Raw genomic sequence first — 16098 nt, 5'->3', positions numbered from 1 at the left:
AGGGAGTGTGGATTTGATCCCTGGTTGGGGAGCTGAGATCCCACATGCCTCGCCGCTAAAAAACCAAAACATAAAACAGAAGCAATACTGTAACAAATTCAATAAAGACTTTAAAAATGGTCCACATCAAAAAAGATCTTAAAACAGAAAAAGAACTTGCTGCATCAAAGCATATCCACATTATTAAGATTTTGATAGGCATTGCTACCAACTCTCCAGAAAATGTGTACCAACTTATATACCTCCAGTAATGTAACCCCCAGATTTTCCTATTGGTCCCATAGCCGCTCCCCTCCTCACCCAGCCTCCCAGTGAGCAACAAAAAAAAACTCTCAGGAGGAAAATGTTTGAAGGGTGTGAGATGAAGCTTCCCCATAGAGATGCCAAGTGGGCTGAACAGTGGTACCAAAATGGTGAATCCATTAGAAACAGAAAATGCTCGGGGAGGGGAGGAAGTGGTGTGGGACTACCTTTTCTTTTCGTGGAATCTCAGGACAGCATTAAGTAGCAGAGAGCACCAAGAATGAGGTCCTCAAAGACCTGGCTCTGATGGGTAGCTCTGTCATTTACAGGTTGTGTGACCTTTAGGCAAGTCATTTAACCTCGCTGAGCCTCAGTTTCTTCATCTATAAAACAGCATTATCCTGTGTTAGAGCGTTTATCTCGGCCTGCCTTGCCTTACATACGGCTGGACATGTTACAGCCTGACTCTCACCAGGGAATTGCTGCCTTAGTGCAGGGAAGGAGCTGACCTTGGACTTCTGTGCTTACAACCTGGGTCCTGTTTAGCTTCTATGAACAAGTCCTTGTTTGCTACCACAGTTAGGGTCTTCACCTTGAACTCAATAACCACATTGCCCATATTCTTGATTCCTATCAAGCTGGGTCCAGAAACAGCTGGAGACTGGAGTGGAGGGTGAGGGGAAGAGGAAGAGGGTTGCGAATGTCTAGGACAATTCCATTGTGTGTGCCAATGATTAACATTAGGTTTATTTCAACACAACCTGCCTGATCTTGAACTTCAGACCGCAAGATCCCCCTTCCTGAACCTGCCTGCTGCTGGACTCTCTGTCTGGTCCCAGCCGCCTCTGTCCTGCCTGGCTGCACCTCGTTTGATAATACCATTTCTTTTAACTAAAGCAGTTCCTTTAAAATAAACTCTCGCTCACAGGTAGTGAGCACATATTAGATGCCGGGTACTGTGCCAAGAATTATACATGTATTATCCCTACTGACAGTCCCAGAAGGTAGGCATTTCCATTTTACAGGTGAAAAAACTGTCTCAGCAAAGTTTAGCAGCTTTCCCAAGGTCACACAGCAAGAGTGTGAATAAGCTGGGATTTGAACCAGTCTGTATGCAACCAAGCCCATGTTGTTAGTCATCGCCAACGACCAGGAGAGGCAGGGAGGACAGGTGTTCCACCCTCTTCTCATTTTTTAGAGGAGCAAGCTAAGGCTCAGAGCGTGTCAAGATCACACACCTGGTCTGTAGCAGAGCCAAGCCTAGAACCAGATCCCAATAAAGGCACCCCAGATGGAGCTGTCACGCAAAGCAGTCACTGAGATATTGAGGGATAGATAGCCTTCTGATTCCTAAAGTGGGAAAAAAAGAGGAGACACTTTAAAGTCTTGAAGAGGGATTTAAAGTATTCACTTAAAGGCTTTTTGGCAAGAGCCCATGAAACATCTGTTGAGGCAGGGATGAGTTGTCCCTGTTCCTGTCTACAGGAACCTTGAAATGCATATGCAAAGTGACAAAAATTCATGTGCAGTTGGGAAAGAGCACTTCCTGTTATACCAGGGAAGACTGACTAGAGGGATGCATTTTCAGTAGTGGTTGAAGTGTTGATATAATTTGAACAGAGTTGGTGGTTCCTGGAGACCTGGTAAGTGTACAGTCCTGACTTCAGGCTGACACATACCAGATGGCTATTGTGAGCCAAGCAGGCAGTAGAGCAAAATGTACATGCTTAGTGATGTTATCTTTAAGGTATCCTTACTGAATGTGTAGGCTGTGTTTGCTTGTTATGTTATTGGATGAAATAAAGAGAAGAATGATCTTCTAGGTTTCAGACCTACGCTCACTCCCTGAACCTGACCTTCACAATGCCCTCGCACTGAGAGCCGTCTACGGTTTTAGACAGGGGTCTCCTCGACAATCTTCCCATGAGTTCCTGTTGAGGACATATCTTCTTTAGTCACCTGTTTTAAGTGTTCATAAAGTGCTTTCCCATCCATTATGTCATTTGATCCTTACACTGTCCTTAGGAGGAAAATGTGCAGGAAGTATTCCTATTTTACACAGGAGGAAATTCAGTGTTTAACGTAAAGGTGACAAGTAGGCTTCTATTCACATTGACTTCCTGGACCACCGTATTGAGGGTTCTGAGGTAAGGTCTAGGGGTTCAGCAAAAACTAATGCTGTGATCAATTAGCAATGTCTGCCCTGGACACAGATAAGGAGGTACCCATGCTGGTAAATTAAAGAACTTAAGCTTCCTAATTCCCAGCCATGGTTTTTTCCTACCGCATGTTCCTCATAGAGGGCTTGTGGGAGGAGGTGCAGGTATATGATACAAGTAGGAAATGGTACAGACTAAATGCTCAGTGTGGTAGGCTGAAAATGGCCCTCCAAAAGATATCCATGTCCTAATCCCTGGAATCTGTGAATATTACCTTATATAGCAAAAACAAACAAACAAACAAAAAACCATGTGTTTTGGGTGGACTTTGTGAATGTGATTTAGGATCTTGAGGTAGGGAGAGTATCCTGAATTATCCAAGTGGGCCCTCAACGCAATCATGTGGGGACTTCCCTGGTGGCACAGTGGTTAAGAATCCGACTGCTGGGCTTCCCTGGTGGCGCAGGGTTGAGAGTCCGCCTGCCGGTGCAGGGGACATGGGTTCGTGCCCCAGTCCGGGAGGATCTCACAGGCCGCGGAGCGGCTAGGCCCGTGAACCATGGCCACTGAGCCTGTGTGTCCGGAGCCTGTGCTCCGCAACGGGAGAGGCCACAACAGTGAGAGGCCCGCGTAATGCAAAAAAAATAAATAAATAAATAAATAGAATCCGACTGCCAATGCAGGGGACATGGGTTCAAGTCCTGGTCTGGGAAGATCCCACAAGCTGTGGAGCCACTAAGCCCGTGAGCCACAGCTACTGAGCCTGCGTTCTAGAGCCTGCGAGCCATGACTCCTGAGCCCACGTGCCACAACTACTGGAGCCCACGAGCCTAGAGCCTGTGCTCTGCAACAAGAGCAGCCACTGCAGTGAGAAGCCCATGCACCACAACAAAGAGTAGCCCCTGCTCGCTGCAACTAGAGAAAGCCTGCGCGCAGCAATGAAGACCCAACACAGCCAAAAATAATAATAATCATAAAAATAAATTAAAAATAACTTTTAAAATTAATTGTAAAAATAAATGCAATCATGTGTATATTCACAAGAGGGGCCAGAGAGAGATTTCAGAGAGAAGAAGGTGAAGATATGGCAAAGAGAGATTTGGAGATGTATCCACAAGCCAAGGAACGCTGACAAGGAGTTGGAAGCGACAAGGAATGGATTCTTCCCTAGGGCCTTTGAAAGTCGTGCAGCCCTGCCAACACCTTGATTTTGGCCCACTAATGCTGATTTCAGACGTCTGGCCTCCAGCACTGTGAGAGAATAGATTTCTGTTGGGTTTTTTTTGTTTTTTTTTTTTTGTTTTTTTGTGCTGTACGTGGGCCTCTGATTGTTGTGGCCTCTCCCATTGCGGAGCACAGGCTCCGGACACTCAGGCTCAGCGGCCATGGCTCACGGGCCCAGCCTCTCCGCGGCATGTGGGATCTTCCCGGGCCGGGGCACGAACCCGTGTCCCCTGCATCGGCAGGCGGACTCTCAACCACTGCGCCACCAGGGAAGCCCATTTCTGTTGTTTTAAGCCACCAAGTTTGCGGCAAATTGTTACAGCAGCCACAGGAAGCAAATATACTCATTAAGTTTTTTTTGTATTGAGGTATAGTTGATGTACAATATTATAGAAGTTTCAGGTGTACAACATAGTGAGTCACAATTTTTAAAGGTTATACCCCATTTATAATTATTATAACATATCGGCTATATTCCCGTGTTGTCCAATATATCCTTGTAGCTTATTTATTTTATACATAGGAGTTTGTACCTCTTAATTCCCTACCCTTCTCCTGCCCCTCCTCTACTCCATCTCCCCCCTCCCTGGTGACCACTGGTTTGCTCTGTATATCTGTAAGTCTGTTTCTTTTTTGTTATATTCACTAGTTTATTTTAGTTTTTAGTTCCACATATAAGTGATATCATACAGTATTTGTCTTTGACTTATTTCACTAAACATAATACCCTCCAAGTCCATCCATGATGTTGCAAATGGCAAAATTTCATTCTTTTTCTTATAGCTGACTAATAGTCCATTGTGTGTGTGTGTGTGTGTGTACCCCACATTTTCTTTATCTATTCATCTGTTCATGGACACTTAGGTTGCTTCCATATCTTGGCTATTGTAAATAATGCTGCTATGAACATTGTACCCTCAGTAGTATTAATTTTCCCTCTTTTTGCAATCTTTCTGAGCTCTGGAAAATAAACATGCACATGTATTATGCAACAAATAGTATGTATTTCCATATAAATTTCATTGCCAATAGGAGAGACCTCCAATATGAGTAGATATGTTTAATGCAGAATCTAATGTCTGTTAAGACCATGCTTAGATGTTTACTGTACAAGGATGTTTACTCTACATGGATACGAATTAAGAATTAATCAGTCTGCTCCATTTTCTACCAGAACAGTTATTTGTCTGACATTTTCTTCAGTCCATCTTCAATAGCTCATGGGTGGGATAATAGCACTTTGAACAAGTGTGAGCCTTTCATTCTAAGGGAAAGGTTTGCCTCTACAGTCTGAGGGTGTTTTTTGTTGTTGTTTGTTTTGAAGGTGTTCGGGCTACAGTTTTTCCTCTTTCGGGAAGAGGCTGGTAAAGGAGCAGAAGTTCGGCCTGCCATAAAATTAGTACACAGGCAGGATGAGCCAGCAAACTGGAAAAAATAAATCATGTCATTTCAGTGCATTGCCCCTGGAGCCTAAATTAGAAAATAAAGTCCATTATGAGAAATGAAATTCTTAATAATGAAATCCTATTCATGAATGGATGTGTGTGGGGGAGGTTATGAAATGTGAATTGGGAGAGGTTGAGCATGTTAATATCAGAGGATTCAAAAGATGGCTGTCATAGATAGTCACAATGCAAATATTAAATTGTGAGTCACTGTGCCACTTTTGTTTTTTCATATTCCACAGATGCCACACTCAGGAGCAACATCTGCTATAAGAAGATGCAGAAGACATGGAGCCATCAGAAAAATCACTGTCAAAAGAGCCTCAGGGAAGATTTTCCCCAGAGTGGACGTCCCTGATGGGTGGCTGGTAGTCCTGGGTGCTTTGCTTGGACTGAAGGTATTTAATGCAACCACCCCGCCCCCATTTCAAATGAGCCTGAGGCTTAGAGTTCAGTGGTCTACGGTGAGTTAACGTGCAGTAGAAACCTTACTCCTTGGCCTCAGCCCTTTCCTAGTGACCACACTGCTTCCCAGGGCACACACTGCTCACCTTATTAAAGCCGGCATGGGCCTCATCTCCAGGCTCCCCTAGGCACGTGCTAAATCAAGTTAATCTATAACAGGTATTTATTGGGTGGGATTAGGAAACTGGCCACTTTACCCTTGGCTGGGTAAGGAGAAAGTTCCATTTAGAGTGTGTTAATCTGGTTTATTAGGCCCTACCCGAGTTACCCTAGGGAAACAAGTTTCAAGTTACCTTGGGACCAGAACAGCCGGGAATGAGCAGGATTTAGCAGCACTTCAGTTAAGCCACATCTTCTCTGGCCTAGAATAACCTCAAATCACTGCTGTCTTTATGTACAGAAACCCTAAAGGAACCCCACGTGAGCTAAGGCATCACATCACACACTTTCATTACCACCCAGCACCACCGAACTCCTCCATCCTAAGCAAGTGCAATATTTTATTCAGGAAGTGGGTGGGTATCCTGTTTTTGGGACTGGGTAATTTATTTTAGTAGTTACAAAGTCCTGAAAAAAAAAAGATTCCTTTCTCAGTATGGCTCCGACAAGCCCTGGGGAGGTATAGCTGGTGAAATCTGTGGCAGCCAGCACAGAGGAACTGCTTGGGAAGGTTGTCACGTAGTCAGATCCGTGGTTGAAGGGTATCTCAGCACATGATCAGCCTGCCGTGGTCCATTGTCCTGTCTGTGCTTTGGGCCTTGGTGGCAGCCCTGGTGATGATGGTTATTTACAGTGGACATGTACTGGGGAGTCTGCTGTGTATTTTAGAGAGGCTTGGACCCTGCAACCACATTCCCCAGACTCTCTTGCCAGCAGGCTTTCAGATAGGCTCTGTCAATTAGGCACTGGTGGGAGATTGTCAATAAGACAGAAGCAGAGAAGAGGCTCTTCTCCTGCTTTGGACTTCCATTAGCATCCCTGCAGCAGGTGTAGAGAGCAACAGGTGCCTTTGGTATTTATAGCACTGGCAGGTGGGACATTTTCCTTAAAGCCTATATCTACAAAGTGGTCCAGGTACCAGCATGCAGTGCCCCCACCATGATCTTAACACCAGTCACCTTTGGAAACCTCTATGGCTCAAAGCATCAGCCTAAGCTCTCTTTCTCCGAGGTCTGGACTCTTGGTAACATCACTTCTGTCCTGTTCTTCCAGTTTTAGGGATGGCAGCTTCTTCCAGCAGTTTCTATGCTCTAGATTAATTGATACACCTTTTTTTTTTTTTGCTCTCAGCTATTCTAACACTGTATAGTCACTTCCCTATATTCAATTCTTTCTGTTTAAAATACCTAGAGAGGTATATGTTCTCATGATCAGACCCTTCCAACCCTGACTGATATTTAGGCCTTCAATAAATACTCGTTGAATGAATAAATTGTAATGCCATGCTAATATTCTTAGAGCTCATCGTTCAAAAGAAAGAAACATGTCTTTTCCAGCATCCATAGATCAAGTTACATGGAAGGACTCTGATTGGCCTTGGTTGGGTCACATGCCATTCCCCCTTCCCCCCCCCCCCCCAACCTACACCTTGGACCAGTCCCTCTGGACAAAGAGCTGGAGCACATTGATTGGTCAAGCATGGCTCAGGGACTCAGCCCTATGGTTCACAGGATGCTGAAATTGACAGTCCCACCTGCACCACTTGGGATGAAGGAGAGGCACTTCCTCAATGGCAGGAGGAAGTTGGGCAGAAAAAAAATTCCCCACCACAATGAACTAAGAGTCTTCAGGGGGAAATAGACACGTTGACATTGTTATCATACATATGGTGAAGCACCCAGTGCTCTGGGGCACAGAGGAGCATTTATTCTACAAAGCACTTTGCATACACGATATCATTTGTTCCTCATTATCCAGCCACTAAGAAGCAGGCATTTTCATCTTCATTTCACAGAATCTTCTTTAGCCTCCTGTGACTGGTCCCTTCTCCCCTTTTTGACTCAGAGCCCCTCTCTGCCCAGTTCCCTTGGCCAGGCCACACCCACCCAGGTTTTCTCTCCACTTCCACGTATCTCAACCCCATTCCTTTTTTTTTTTATTTTTTGCGGTACGCGGGCCTCTCACTGCTGTGGCCTCTCCCGTCGCGGAGCACAGGCTCCGGACGCGCAGGCCCAGCGGCTCGCGGGATCCTCCCGGACCGGGGCACGAACCCGCGCCCCCCGCATCGGCAGGCGGACCCTCAACCACTGCGCCACCAGGGAAGCCCCCCATTCCTTTTTTATGTAGAATTATCCTGAAGGAGGAGTGGTTGCAAGCAACTCTTCCCTGGTCCCATGTCAATACTGGCCTGACCATCATACAAAGCACCAACCGTGAGGCAGGCGCTGCACCAGTGTCTTACACACATTCTCTCAACGAGGCTTATTTACAACCTCACGAAATAGTAGTAGAGTCCCAGAAAAATTGTGTGACTTGGCCAAGGGTACACAGCTACTTGGCAAGAGTCAGGGTATAAAGCTACCTCTGTCTGGCTCCCAAAATAGCAGCATTTCCCCCACTTCGTCTTCATGCGAATGGAGGAATGGTTGAAAGAACTGGGGAGGTTTAACCAGGAGGACAACACACTTAGGGGTGTCATTATTCATTCAAATATCTAATGGGCTATGAGATAGAAGAGAGAATTCATTGGAATTTTTATGGCTTCGTGAGCCAGAAACAGGGCTAACTGTAAAAGTTATAACGAGGTAGAGTTCTGCTCAATATAATTAAAATGATAGAAAAAAGTGTGGACATTTAAAAAGACAGTGCCAACAGCTTTTAAGTGAATGGGGAGAGCGAGAGAATCCTGGCTGAGGGAGCAGACCGGTGGAGGGTTTTTGCAGATTCTATGATTATGAAATTACTCCTTGCTTTCTGCCCACCCCATTTCCTGAAGTTAGAATTCTCACAAGGCTGACCCAAGATTCCAGGTCAACTCCAGATGGTAAATTGATTTTTTTTACATGTCAAAATGACACATTGGTTATATATATATATAAAAAAAACCCACAAAAGCATGTTTTGATAATCAGATACACCACAGGGATGTTTTGCAAACTTTTATGCATCTTTAAGCATTTAACTCTGCCTTCAACTTTTCCAGCGTTTCTAGTTTCATGTTTATCCTTTAAAAAGTACTCCATATTTATCCAATTAAGATGATTCTTGCTGGAAAATATTTTTACTGATTTTAATATTCTGCCTCAGACTCTAAGTGAATTGCCTGAGGAAAAGGACCCAGATGGGGCATGAGCTGAGGCGCTAACAATACCGCAGAGCAGGAGGCGTCTCGGAGGCACCATTTTGGCTCTTCTTTTTGTCTCCCTCTGCCTGCCTGTGGGTCCCTCACCCCAGGCTCTGAGCTAAGGTAATGATGTGGAACTGTCTCTTCTTCCTGAGGCAGGAACCCAGTTTGTCCTTCACCATGAGGAGAATCACCTGTAAGTGTTCATGTTTGGGGCTGAACTTGGCCTTGGAACTCAGGACTCCCTTCCTTCTTGTCTGTGGCATATGAGGAACTACATGGATGATATTTCCATGGCCCCGATTCCTAAGTGCTACTCAGGTGTGCTCTGCCAAAGTTCCGTTTGCAGGTGAGGAAACTAAGACCTACAGAGCTTTGATGTCTCACGAGAGGCCATTCAGCTAGTAACTGGCTGTGTAAAGACTTGAAAGCTGTCCCTTCTGACTCTTTGCCCATCTCCTTGCACTGTCCCACACGTCCCCTTCAGGCCACCCAGTGTCAACATTGACGGAGGAGGAAGCTGGGCCAAGGAGAGATGGGGCTCTTGCCTCAGGCCTTCCGTGGTGGGTCTGATCACAGCTGGAGGCCTGGTCTCTGGTGCCCTGGATTCAGGTCATAGGTCTTGATTCTCCTTTCTGATCCGCCCCACCCTGGGGTTATCCGGGCCCTGTGAGCTCTTCCTGGTTGGGTTGTGTGCAGCCTCCATGGCCTGAGACAGCTGTGTCAGAACGTGTGCCCTGGGCTTCACCACTGCTGCCCTTAGCCAAGGCGACCGTGGCTTCGCTGCTCCTGAACCGGTCCTGCGGAAGGCGGGGTGCATGTGGACCATGAACATGAGTCATGTGACTAACTGAAATTAGGAACCATTAGGCCCTGGGTCAACCTCCAATTTACAGCCTTTTCTCCTCTGATCCCCGCAGCCTTGTCAGCCCAGGACTTAGGTTGGGGCTCCTGACAATCTCTTTTTATTTGTTTGTTTTGTTTTTCTTAACATCTTTATTGGAGTATAATTGCTTTACAGTGGTGTGTTAGCTTCTGCTTTATAACAAAGTGAACCAGCTATACATATACACATATCCCCATATCTCCTCCCTCTTGTGTCTCCCTCCCACCCTCCCTATCCCACCCCTCTAGGTGGTCACAAAGCACCGAGCTGATCTCCCTGTGCTATGCGGCTGCTTCCCACTAGCTCTCTTTCTTACGTTTGGTAGTGTATATATGTCCATACCACTCTCTCACTTTGTCCTGACAATCTTTACTCCCTCACCTGCATATAACCATCGAGCATAATTGTGAGCCCACGCATTGTGGGCTCTGTGCCAGCTTCGGGCATGCAGTGGTGAACAGAAAGGATACAGCCCCTTGGCTCACAGAGTCACAGACGGGAGGCAGAGGTGGGCAAATCAGCAGGCAGCTTCATACAGTAAGGGAAGCACCAAGCTGGAGAGCTGTGGCGTGTGGACAATGGCAGTCCCTCCAGCCCCGGGGGGTGGTGGGAGACTTTGCACAACACATCCAGTCTTTCTCCTCTTTCCCCTTTGCCCCCCCGAACCCAACCCACCGCCTTCTCTTTCCTCTCTTTCTTGCTCTCTCACTAAAATGCCCTGAGTGCCTATCATTTAAGAGATACTCTTCTAGGTGTTATGTGGAGTTGGCTCCAGATTTCTGTGACCATTCTTAGTGGGTCCTGGACCACATTTTAAAATAAATAAAGTCTATCTTCTCCCATTTCCTGATGCTTTTGTTTCCCAGCCACCCAGGAATCCAGTTCCCTTCACTATCTCCAGGTTGTCCAAAGTCCCTCATTGTCCCACCTAACTGGCCTCTCCCTCCAGGAAGTGCGCCTGGTCTCAAAATTACCTCTAGCTCATGTCTGCTTACTCCCAAATCAAAACTGCTGTTTTCTCAGGACCTCTCAGACAGGTGCACTGAGATTAGACTAATTCTCTTTATTTTCCTTACCCTCTATTGTGGGTTGAATTGTGTCCCCCCAAAAGATGTGTTGAAGTCCTAACTCCTGGCACCTGTGAGCGTGACCTTATTTGGAAATGGGGTCTTTGCAGACACAGTCAAGCTAAGATGAGCTCATACAGGATCAGGGTGGGCCCTAATCCAATGACTGTCTTTATAGGAAGAGGAACGTTTGGACACACAGAGAGACACACAGGGAGAATGCCACAAAGGAGGCAGAGACTGGAGTGATGTGCCCATAAACCAAGGAATGAGGATTGCCAGCAACCACTAGAAGCTAGGAGGACGCAAGGAAGAATCCTCTCTTAGAGCTTTCAGAGACAGCATGGCCCTGCCTACCCCTTGATTTAGGACTTCCTAAAAGTCCTAAATTAGGACCAGTACATCCTACTGAATGCGTTTACTTGTAAGGACAAAGGAATCTCTAATTCATGGAATTTCAGGTGGTGTATGTCCCCTTCTCTGTGAATTGTCCCCACTTGTAGTCCTTGCTAAAATCCCTTGGTGATCATGGTAAAAACAAGCTACTCCATCGCAGCTGACTGGTCGGGGTAGATAAGCGACCGAAGGCCGTCTAAGCCATTGAATAATAACAACCAAATGGATTCCCTTTTTCAAAATTCTGAACGAAGAGGCACAGAGACAGTGACAAGCAGGTAGCCGGTGCTGGACCTGTAAAATCTTGTAGAGTCAGGGCTGGAGTCAATGTCATACACAAGCAGAAGTTGTGGGGAAGCAGGAACCATGAGAAAGCAGAAGGCCCCGTTCTACAGAGAGAACAGGACAGATGTCCAGAGGCACAGAGACAAGAGAGAGAAAATAGTGACCGTGGCTACCTTGGTTCTTGAGAGTAACTCAGTGTTTAAGTCCAGTCCCACAAAAGACTTGGCAGCAGGGAATAAGGAGCCACAGAAGGTTCAAGGGAGTGGCAGGATTTCACTCTATCATTTTATTTGGCATTCTGTCCTCCTACCATCTCACCCACTACTGCCCTTGCCAACAATCCATATCTCTACTTGTCAGATTCATCAGAAACTCAGTGGCCTTGGAATGAACTCAGTGCCTTCTGCTTAGGAAATCCAGATTTTGTCTGGATTCACCAACTATCCAAAGCACAGTGTGGAATTCTTTCATTTAGAAACTGAGATGACAGCCAGTTCAGCCTCCGATGGTCCCTTCTTCTATATTCTCCAACAACTTGCACCACAGCAAGCCAGCTTGGCTGGTTACCACGGACACCACACTCTCGCTATAATCGGAGCCAACAGGCAGCAGCTAACAGCAGATTTAACCAGTGTGTTGTCTTCTAGTGAAGGCAGAGCTGAGGGAGATGTAACTTTTCTCACTCACATAAATAGTTTAGTGTGCGGGACAGGGTGGTGGAGGAAAGAGAAGTACAATTCTATCAGATGTCACAACCCAATGTCCTTGTTTAAACAAGGGGTGAATACTGGCCAGTGGAACCTTGATCATATTTTCTATAAAGTCAGGAATATTCCAGAGTTGGGTCATGATCATTGTTGGCTGAGTTTTCCCTAAGACCTCAGGTTTTCTCATTTGCCTTTGTACCTAGTAACATCCAACATGTATACAGCACTTACTGTATGCACATTACGTACATTTGTTCATTTAATCCCTACAACTACTCTACGGAGTAGGTTTTATTACTAGTCCCATTTTGCAGATGAGAGCATGGAGGCTCAAAATGGTAAGGTCTCTTCCACAGGCTCTAGCCTGATGCCCGGGGGCAATTGCTAAAGCTCCCAGAGCCATAGTCTATAAAGTAGGATGTTAATCGCTGCTCTGCTTACTCCACAGGGATGTTATGAGTCTCAATCTAAAAGAAGAAAGTGTGTTTTGCAAACTGTGTAGAGCCATAGATGGGATTCTTTAACTCAAGTCAACATTTTTTGAGCACTTAGCCTGGGATGGGAAATATGCTAGGTGCCAGGGATATAAATAAAAATGAATAATATAGGGTTGTTTGTTCATTTCAACAACCGAATAGTGAGTGGCTCCCAGGGACCAGGGACTGTGCTATGCACTGGGAATGCATCTATTGCTGAGACAGGGCCAAGTTCTATACTCACAGAGCTGTTTATGGTACACAGAGAAGATAGACGTTCACAGTGTGAATTCAATAATGTTCCATGAATGCCGTTAGAAGAATTACAGGTGACATGGGGGCACCTACCAGGGATCCTAACCTGGTCTAGGAGTCCAGGAAGGTCTTCCCCAGGAAGTGATATTTAAATGTCTTCTAGGAGCAGAGACTAGGGGAGATGGGTATGTAAACCAATAGAGCTATGATAGATGGATATAGAAGGTAGAGAGGTGGGTTCTTGCCACAAGAGAGTCAAGGTAGATGTATTCCCCAGTTCTGAGTGTTGCTGTCACAATTTGGACACAACCAGAAAATTTTCCATAGGAGTAGCTATTTAAATATGTGACTGCAATCAGGTGACTAAGACTCAAAATAGCAAACAGCAAAAAATACTTCCTGCTTCACCTTCTTTCTCTTCCTCTCCCTCTCTCACACACACAGACATACACACACCCCCATATGAATCCAGTTAATCTGGCAAGTAAAATATAAGATGTCCACCATATCCTCCTAACCCAGACCGTATTAACTGAGGTTCTCAGAGTATCTCATCACCAGATCTTGATGACGGGTATATAAAATGAAGCGAGAGTCACTTTCACTTTTTAACTGTGAAGCATTTTCATAGATAGAAGACAAGAGACTGAGCAAGACTTCTAAGCAATCCCTGCCCTGTCCCTCAACCCACAGCCCTGAAAATCTGTGAGATTGGTTGTATTTAGAAAGCGGAGGCTGCTTGAGGGCTGGTGAGATAGCCATGAGCGGGTCAGGAGAGTTGCCCTAATCCTACTTTCATCACTAACTTGCAGAGTGATCTTGGACAAGTCACTTCCCTCCCTGAGCCCCATGTTCCCCATTTATAAATAGAGGAAGTTGGAAAAGTCCTCTTGAGCTAGTTTTATGAATTATGAAAAGGAACCTCTACCCTACCCTATCCTCCCAGGCTAAAGCGGGTCCCTGGGTTATATCCTTGGCAGTTTTCCTTGTTAGAACTTATCATTGTTACTTCTTCTTTTCAAAAAAATCTATTTATTGGGGCTTCCCTGGTGGTGCAGTGGTTGAGAGTCTGCCTGCCGATGCAGGGAACACGGGTTCGTGCCCCGGTCCGGGAAGATCCCACATGCCACGGAGTGGCTAGGCCCGTGAGCCATGGCCACTGAGCCTGCGCCTCCGGAGATGGTGCTCTGCAATGGGAGAGGCCACAACAGTGAGAGGCCCGCGTACCGCAAAAAAAAAAAAAAAAAAAAATTTATTTCTTTATCTCTATCAGTATTTGCCCTCTCCAAAAAACTTGAACTCCAGAAGAGCCGAGACTGTACTGTTCACCACTGTACTCGTATGTTTTAGCCTGTGTCTGGCACACATTAGGAGCTCAATAAACATTTGTTGCCTGAAATGTTCCTAGCAAGCACTCATCCCCACCCCAGCCCTGCTGGTTTGGTACCAGAGAGCATTGGGGTTTCCTAACTGGTATCTGTGGGAATCTCTATGCTAACAAATGTGTGGGCTTTTCTGGTTGTTTTGTTGTTGTTGTTGTCGACATTCCAAAGGGTCACTTTAGCGCCAACATTGAAGTGATTACAATGAGCCCCCGTTTCAAAAAAATTGCCCCTGTCCTTTCCAGGGCCATGGAAGAAATGAGGCCAGAATCAAAAGTTGAGTCAGATTGAAGTCAGTTGCTGCCCATAGTGTGACAGTGAGGATTAGCAAACCTTAATGTAGAAATTGTTTTCAAAGCTAAGAATCGTTAAGCATTGTGCAGTCAGCACTTCTTAGAGTGATTTATGGAGTCGAACCGCCTTTGATTTCCTTTTGTAAACCATCACTTGAGCTGTATTCATTCACTGGTTTGTTTGTTTGGACAGCATTTCTTTTTTTAGGCTTTACCACGTGCCAGACCTTGTGCAAAGCAGGGTGAGGGACGTAAAGATGGATGCGCACCAGAAGCCCATGGCCAAGTAGAGGAAAGAGGATCTACCAAGAACTGCAAGGCTGACTCTAAGAGGTCAGTGTTTGTGAGCCTGTTTTGTTTTTTTGCGGTATGCGGGCCTCTCACTGTTGTGGCCTCTCCCGTTGCAGAGCACAGGCTCCGGACGCGCAGGCTCAGTGGCCATGGCTCACGGGCCCAGCCGCTCCGTGGCATGTGGGATCTTCCCGGACCAGGGCACGAACCCGTGTGCCCTGCATCAGCAGGCGGACTCTCAACCACTGCGCCACCAGGGAAGCCCTGGTGAGCCTGTTTGATTAAAGTCTGTCTCTTGCTGCTAGACAGGAAGCCGCAGGAAGCCAGGGGATAGGGTTTTTGTCTTGTTCCATATTGAATCCCCAGTGCTGAATGGTGCTTGGTCTGTGGTAGGAACTCAACATATACTTGCAGAATGAGGGAAATAGTGCCATCTAAAAGAGATTAAGAAAATGTGCTGTGGGGATTGGAGAGGTAGAGATTAGTCTCAGCTGGGGACATCACATGATCAAAACTGAGAGGGACCATCAAGGTTAGGGTTAGTGTTCCCACTGCTGCTCTCAGGCCCATTTTCCAAATGAGGAAACTGTCACAGAGGGGGAAAGGGATTTGCCCAGGGTCACACAGTGTTAAGGGCCGAATTTTGCCCCTTCACCCCCAATTCATATATTGAAATCTTAACACCTAATACCTCAGAACGTAACTGAATTTGGAAGTAGGGTCTTTAAAGAAGAAAGTTAAAATGAGGTGATTTTGGGGCCCTAATCCACATGACTAGTGTCGTTATAAGAAGAGGAGATTAGGTCACAGATAACATGCACAGAGGGAAGATGATGTGAAGACACAGGGAGAAGATGGCCGTCTGCAAGCCAAGGAGAGAGGCATTAGAAGAAACAACCCTGCTGACACCTTGATCTTGGATGCTGGCCTTTAGAATTGTGAGAAAATAAATTTCTGTTGTTTAAGCCAGCCAGCCTGTGGTATTTTGTTATGGCAACCCTAAGCCAACTAATACACACAGTAAAGTTTGGACTAGAAGCCAGGTCTGCTGAATCTCTCTCCTAAGCCCTTTACATGACACCATCCAGATGGTCCATTTGGTACTCTCTCCAACACCCACTGCTGATGAGGAGGATGACGATGATGATAACAGCTAACGCACGTATACTGCCTATCATGTATCACACACGCTTCTCAGTACTTTACACACAATAGCTCATTTAGTTCTCCCAACAGCCCTG

The 16098-nt window shown here is 46.0% G+C and overlaps 1 long non-coding RNA gene across 2 annotated transcripts in view; it reads left to right on the top strand.

The window, feature by feature from the left end:
• LOC137230369 (uncharacterized) overlaps positions 1 to 14908 on the top strand; it is a 132787-nt gene extending 117879 nt beyond the window's left edge. For both annotated transcript variants that reach the window (XR_010946115.1, XR_010946116.1), the window contains 2 exons: positions 5314 to 5469; positions 14760 to 14908. This is a non-coding gene — a long non-coding RNA (uncharacterized lncRNA). The remainder of the gene's footprint in view (positions 1 to 5313; positions 5470 to 14759) is intronic.
• The last annotated feature ends 1190 nt before the right edge of the window (positions 14909 to 16098 follow it).

This window comes from Pseudorca crassidens, chromosome 9, assembly GCF_039906515.1.
Source record: "Pseudorca crassidens isolate mPseCra1 chromosome 9, mPseCra1.hap1, whole genome shotgun sequence".
Classification (NCBI taxonomy): Eukaryota; Metazoa; Chordata; class Mammalia; order Artiodactyla; family Delphinidae; genus Pseudorca; species Pseudorca crassidens.
This window is presented reverse-complemented; position numbering and strand designations above follow the sequence as displayed.